Consider the following 7,500-nt stretch of genomic DNA (forward strand, 5'->3'; position numbering starts at 1 on the left):
TAACCAAACACTGACATGGTTTGCAGGATCTTTAACGTGTGTTTTTGATCTTCTGCTTGCATGTACACACAAAGAGGGTTCAGGCACAAGCAGGTCAGCACATACGATGACCTGGGAGATCAGAAAAACCTCCACCCTTTACCCACCATGCACCCCCGGTTACCGAGATTTGAACCCGGGACCCTCAGATTGAAAGTCCAACGCTTTAACCACTCTTATCATCCGCCCAGTGAAGCGACCGTTTACATATGTTAAAAAGTAAAAGGTTAAACATCCCATAGCCTTTAATGGCCATCAGGGCAGTGGCTTTGTGTCGGAGGCTCGGCACAGGAAGGCGGGGTTCAAAACCCTCTTTCCGCTGTTTTACCCTTCCCCGACCCAAAGTCAGGTGTACCCATTCACACCACGGTGTATTTGTATTTGTATTTCTTTTTATCACAACAGATTTCTCTGTGTGAAATTCGGGCTGCTCTCCCCAGGGAGAGCGCGGCGCTACACTACAGCGCCACCCTTTTTTTTTTTTTTGCTTTTTTTTTTTTCCTGCGTGCAGTTTTATTTGTTTTTCCTATCCAAGTGGATTTTTCTACAGAGTTTTGCCAGGAACAAGGCTTTCGTTGCCGTGGGTTCTTTTACATGCGCTAAGTGCATGCTGCACACGGGACCTCGGTTTATCATCTCATCCAAATGACTAGCGTCCAGACCACCACTCAAGGGTCTAATGGAGGGGGAGAAAATATCGGCGGCTGAGCCGTGATTCAAACCAGCGCGCTCAGATTCTCTCTCGCTTCCTAGGCGGACACGTTACCTCTAGGCCATCACTCCACATGTAAGGGAGTGCGGCCAAAAATCGGAGAAAAGTGTCTTTCCATAGGACACACAGCACCATGCCAAAACAGGGCCTGGAACCCTGATCACTGGTGAACACGGGGTCACAAGTCCAACGCCTGTTTGACTCTGCTATGGCCGCATCTTGTACAGGGTCGATGGATGGATTTGATTCAGGGGGTGAGGTGGTATGAAAGGGGGTGGAGGTGGGCATGAGAGAGAGAGAGAGAGGTGTGTGTGTGTGTGTGTGTGTGTGTGTGTGTGAGTGTGAGTGTGCGTGCACATGTGTGTTTCTTGAATGAAAAATGTGCACTATTTATTCGAATGTCCTTGTAAATTCACGCACCCCCACCCCGCCACCCCCCACCCCCCACACACACTCCACCCCTATCCCCCTCCCCACCACGCCCCATCCCACCCCCCCACCCACACACACAACGGGAACAGAACACAGATAGTTATAGTTATATCCCTCCCCCTGCACTTCCCTTCCCACTACCCACTGACTCTTCACTCTCCATCCGCATCCCCCCCCCCTCCCACGCCCCCCACGCCCCCCACACACACACGCTCCACCCTACCCCACCCCCCCTCTCCGCCCGCTATCCTCCCCCTCCTCCACCCCCACCGAACCCACCAGGACAAGGGCTCCACCAACCAACCACTTCAGTCCTGACAAGATAATATCATGATCTCTGGGCTTCCAGCTACACACACACACCACACACACACACACACACCCCATACACACACACACACGCACATGCACACACGCACACACAAACACACCATTCCACGGACACACGCGCGCTCACACACCGACACACAAACACAAACACATTTCAAGTTAATTGATGGTTTGATGAAAAAAAAAAAAAAAAGCAACTGTTGCTTACTCACTTCACCATAATCATGAAATATAATCTTGACTTCACACACACACACACACACACACACACACACAGACCACCACCCAAGAATTGCTCTGTACCCGCTTCCCCGCCCCCCTCAAAGTCCACAAAGATATTTCATGTACACACATTTCTCAACAACTCTCTGATCCCTCACACTCACCCTGACCTACCCTGCCTACCCAAAGTCCCCCCCCCACACCCTCCCGTCCCCGTCCCCCTAGGGACAAGGGCCCCACCCCACCGACCTCTTCAATCCCCACCAAGACTGTTATGATCAGTGTGCTTCAGCTACAACACACACACACACACACACACACACACACACACACACACACACACAGAGTCCTCTTCGCAAACGCACACACGCTTGCACGCATAATTATTCTCTATGTCACACACACAGACACACACACACTCTCTCTCTCTCTCTCTCTCTCTCTCTCTCTCTCTCTCTCTACCCCCCTCCCCTCCCCCCGACACCCCACCCACACACACACACACACACACACACACACAGAGAGAGAACACCCATGGTCACCACTCCTCCTCCACCACTACCCACGCCTCCATGTTCCTCACTGTCCCCGTTCCTGGTCCCCGTCACAGTGTGCAGTCCCACAGACACCAGTCCAGATATGATCACTAAGCTTCCAGGACGCTAGCAATTGTACAGTAGTAGTAGTAGTAGTCGACGAAGTTGTTGTCGTTGTCGTCGTCGACGTAGTAGTTGTAGCAGTAGTAGTAGCAGCAGCAGTGGTAGTAGTCGACGAAGTTGTTGTCGTTGTCGTCGTCGATGTAGTAGTAGTAGTAGCAGCAGCAGTGGTAGTAGTCGACGAAGTTGTCGTTGTTGTCGTCGTCGACGTAGTAGTAGTAGTAGTAGTAGTAGCAGCAGCAGTGGTAGTAGTAGTAGTAGTAGCAGCAGTGGTAGTAGTCGACGAAGTTGTTGTCGTTGTCGATGTAGTAGTAGTAGTAGCAACAGTGGTAGTAGTTGTAGCAGTGGTAGTAGTCGACGAAGTTGTTGTTGTTGTCGTTGTCGTCGTCGACGTAGAAGTGGTAGTAGTGGTAGTCTTCGGTTTACCGTCTTTCCACTTTGAGTGATATTAGACGAAAGAAAAAAATAAATAAAACATAAGCAAAATGGATGGAAAAGCGATCGCGCACGCGCGCCTGTGTGTGTGTGTGTGTGTGTGTGTGTGTGTGTGTGTGTGTGTGTGTGTGTGTGTGTGTGTGTGTGTGTGTGTGTGTGTGTGTGTGTGTGTGTGTGTGTGTGTGTGTGTGTGTGTGTGTGTGTGTGTGTGTGTGTGTGTGTGTGTGTGTGTGTGTGTGTGTGTGTGTGTTTTCAGACTGTTATGCAAACGACTCCCTGTGTTTGTGTAAAGTGCTTAGAGTTTGTGATCTCTGACCGAGGACTAAAGTTGGTGTTAGCGCCCATGTCAATCAATCAATCAATCAATCCATCAAGCATGCCACACCCTCTACACGGGGGTTCACACACACACACACACACACACACACACACACACACACACACACACACCTCAAGTAACCACCACCCCTTTAACTTCGTCACCCCACCACGACCACCACCCCAATCCCCCCTCCACCCCCACCACCACCACCACCCCTATGTCCCCCACCCACCCACCCACCCACCCACCCTCTGCCCTGCCCTCTCCAGTGCGTGAGGGGCGGGCCAACTGTGAGGAAGAAGGAGAAGAAGGAGAAGAAGAAGAAGAAACATTACCGGGTGGGCGATCGGGGGGGTGACTCAAACCACAGGCCCTGGGTGTCACCCTGCCAGGTAACTGAACACCCGGGTACCCGGCTACCCGGTACCCGTCCTGTCCTATCCCTGGCAGGTATGTCTGTCATGTCTTAGGGCTCAGAGAGCTGTATATATATATATACTCTCTTCCTTACACAACAAACCCTGACATATCTTGACAACTTGAGGAAAAGAGAGACACAGAGACAGAGACAAAAACAGAGACAGAGACAAAAACAGAGACAGACAGAGACTCTTGTTAAAAAGTTGGATGTTCTGGGTTCTGTGGGGAGACAGACAGAGAGAGAGAGAGAGACAGACAGAGACAGACAGACAGACAGAGAGAGAGATTGTTAAAAAGCTGGATGTTCTGGGTTCTGTGGGGAGACATAGAAAGAGACAGACAGACAGAGACAGAGACAGAGAGAGAGAGAGAGAGAGAGAGAGAGAGAGAGAAGCACCCGTTTGTCTAAACCTGAATGTTTGGGGTTCTGCGAAGAGAGAGAGAGAGAGAGATGGTGGGGGGGGGGGGGGGGGGGAGAGACCTGTCTGAATGAACAGCCGAGTGTTTGGGGTTCTATGAATGAACGACTGACAAAATTAGAGACATAAAATCGGTGTGGGAGGGGTTAAAACTGCGACTAGTCTGAAGGATCTCAGAGGGTGTGGGAAGTGGAAAACTTGCGACCAGTCTGCTGAAGGATCTCAGAGGTTCTCCCCCTTCCTTCCCCCTTACATCTCAAACAATGACATGCCTGGCTTGACAGTTAAAAGAGAGAGAGAGAGAGATGGGGGAGGGTAGAGAGAGGCCCCTGTTTAATAGCCGAGTGTTTGGGGGTTCTATGAAACGAACGGCTGACAAAATTAAAGACATACAATCGGTGTGGGAAGTTTGACGACTGGTCTGAAGGCTTTAATAAGAGTATTCCCTCCCTTACCTCTTACCTCTTAAACCCTGACACATCCGGTTTGACAGTTGAGAGACACAAAAAGAGATAGAGAGAGAGACCCCTGTTTAACAGCTGAGTGTTTGGGGTACTTTGAATGAACGACTGACAAAATTAGAGACATAAAATCAGTGTGGGAGGGGTTAAAACTGCGACTAGTCTGAAGGATCTCAGAGGTTCTCCCCCTTCCTTCCCCCTTACATCTCAAACAATGACATGCCTGGCTTGACAGTTAAAAGAGAGAGAGAGAGAGATGGGGGAGGGTAGAGAGAGGCCCCTGTTTAATAGCCGAGTGTTTGGGGGTTCTATGAAACGAACGGCTGACAAAATTAAAGACATACAATCGGTGTGGGAAGTTTGACGACTGGTCTGAAGGCTTTAATAGAGTATTCCCTCCCTTACCTCTTACCTCTTAAACCCTGACACATCCGGTTTGACAGTTAAGAGAGACACAAAAAGAGATATAGAGAGAGACCCCTGTTTAACAGCTGAGTGTTTGGGGTACTTTGAATGAACGACTGACAAAATTAGAGACATAAAATCAGTGTGGGAGGGGTTAAAACTGCGACTAGTCTGAAGGATCTCAGAGGTTCTCCCCCTTCCTTCCCCCTTACATCTCAAACAATGACATGCCTGGCTTGACAGTTAAAAGAGAGAGAGAGAGAGATGGGGGAGGGTAGAGAGAGGCCCCTGTTTAATAGCCGAGTGTTTGGGGGTTCTATGAAACGAACGGCTGACAAAATTAAAGACATACAATCAGTGTGGGAAGTTTGACGACTGGTCTGAAGGCTTTAATAAGAGTATTCCCTCCCTTACCTCTTACCTCTTAAACCCTGACACATCCGGTTTGACAGTTGAGAGACACAAAAAGAGATAGAGAGAGAGACCCCTGTTTAACAGCTGAGTGTTTGGGGTACTTTGAATGAACGACTGACAAAATTAGAGACATAAAATCAGTGTGGGAGGGGTTAAAACTGCGACTAGTCTGAAGGATCTCAGAGGTTCTCCCCCTTCCTTCCCCCTTACATCTCAAACAATGACATGCCTGGCTTGACAGTTAAAAGAGAGAGAGAGAGAGAGATGGGGGAGGGTAGAGAGAGGCCCCTGTTTAATAGCCGAGTGTTTGGGGGTTCTATGAAACGAACGGCTGACAAAATTAAAGACATACAATCGGTGTGGGAAGTTTGACGACTGGTCTGAAGGCTTTAATAGAGTATTCCCTCCCTTACCTCTTACCTCTTAAACCCTGACACATCCGGTTTGACAGTTAAGAGAGACAGAGACTGACAGAGAGAGAGAGACTGAGAGAGAGAGAGACTGAGAGAGAGACTCTGAGAGAGAGACTCTGAGAGAGAGACTGAGAGACTCTGAGAGAGAGAGACTGAGAGAGAGAGAGACTGAGAGAGACAGAGAGAGAGAGAGAGAGAGAGAGACTGAAAGAGAGAGACTGAGAGAATTGGAATTGGAATGGTTTATTCACAATCAGGCCACAGCCCCTAGTGAAGGGGGTATATGTAAACATAACACAACTCAGCGAAAACACACAAACAAATAAGCATTAATATAGACAACAAACCGTGCAGTGTATCCGTGTTAATATATAGACAACAAAAAAATATATTATAACTGTTTTACGAAGTAACAATTTCTCTTAATCTGAATGCCTTATATAAGAATACCGAAAAAGAGAGACTGAGAGAGACAGACAGACAGACAGAGACAGACAGAGACAGAGACACAGAGAGAGAGAGACAGAGAGAAAGAGAGCCCTGTTTAACAGCTGAGTGTTTGGGGTTCTGTGAACGAACGACTGACAAAATGAGAGACACACCATCGGTGTGGGAAGTGTTTAAAAAAATAAATAAATAAATAAATTTTAAAAAAACAAAAAAACAGCGACTGGTCTGAAGACTCTAAGAGTAAGAGGTTCTCCTTTCCTTCCCCCTTACATCTGAAACCCTGGCACGTCCAGTTTGACAGTGAAAAGAGACAGAGAGACATGACATGACATGACATGACAGGACAGGACAGGACGTGGCATTTCATTCAATGAACAAAAATGTCCATTTTAAGGTGTCAGAACACATCTACCAATCAATTCAATTTCCCACGAAGTGGAAGGCTTCTTACTTGGGATTATTACCGCACATACAGATAACAAGCAGAGGTTGACTTAATAACTCAATGAACCAGCTCGAAAAAGAGAGGGAGAGAGACACAGACAGAGGGGTTGAGAGAGAGACAGACAGAGAGACAGAGAGAGGGAGAGAGAGAGGGGGGGAGAGAGAGACAGTGAGAGAGGAGAGAGAGACAGAGCGAGAGGGGGCAGAGAGAGACAGGAGAGACACAGAGACAGAGAGAGGAAGAGAGAGGGAGAGAGAGAGAGAGAGGAGAGAGAGAGAGGGAGAGAGAGACAGAGGGAGAGAGAGGAGTGAGAGACCGACAGACAGAGAGGAGAGAGAGACAGAGAGGAGAGACAGAGAGAGACAGAGAGAGAGAGGGGGGAGAGAGACACCCCTGTTTCATTTAAAAGTGCCTATTTTTTTTCATTTGAACAGCCGAGTGTTTGAGGTTTCTACAAACGAACGGCCGACAAAATCACAGACACACAAACGGTGTGGGGAGTGTTGCGACGACAGTCCAGTCTCAAAGCTCTGAAAGGTACATCCGGCGTGACAGTATAAAAAAAATAAAATAAAATAAATGAAAAAAAAAGAAAGAAAGAAAGAGACACCCGTTTAAATGCCGAGAATTATGGGTTCTGTCAAGCTGAACGCACGGCTGACATAAAGAGATATGCGGTGTGGGAATTAAGTGACTTACGACCTGGGGGTAGGGGCGTGGTGGGGAGGGGGGGCAGGGGTGGGGGGGGGCAAACTTGCAGTATGGGTAACATTTGTTAGTTTGGGCTTGTGTTTCGTGTGAAAGACGGCAAGTTTGTTGTTGTTGTTGTTGTTGTTAAGAAATCGTGCTGCATGGGCACATTATTTTGTTTGTTTAGGCTGGTTTTAAGTGTCAAAAGGCAAATTTGTTTTGTTGTTGTCGCTAC

At 48.3% G+C, this 7,500-nt stretch overlaps 1 protein-coding gene across 7 annotated transcripts in view; it reads right to left on the minus strand.

The window, feature by feature from the left end:
- The window catches only part of LOC143275326 (filamin-A-like), a 218,166-nt gene that overhangs the window by 183,931 nt on the left and 26,735 nt on the right, over positions 1–7,500 (minus strand). The window lies entirely within an intron of this gene.

The sequence above is a fragment of the Babylonia areolata genome, chromosome 30 (genome assembly GCF_041734735.1).
Source record: "Babylonia areolata isolate BAREFJ2019XMU chromosome 30, ASM4173473v1, whole genome shotgun sequence".
In the NCBI taxonomy this organism is placed as follows: domain Eukaryota; kingdom Metazoa; phylum Mollusca; class Gastropoda; order Neogastropoda; family Buccinidae; genus Babylonia; species Babylonia areolata.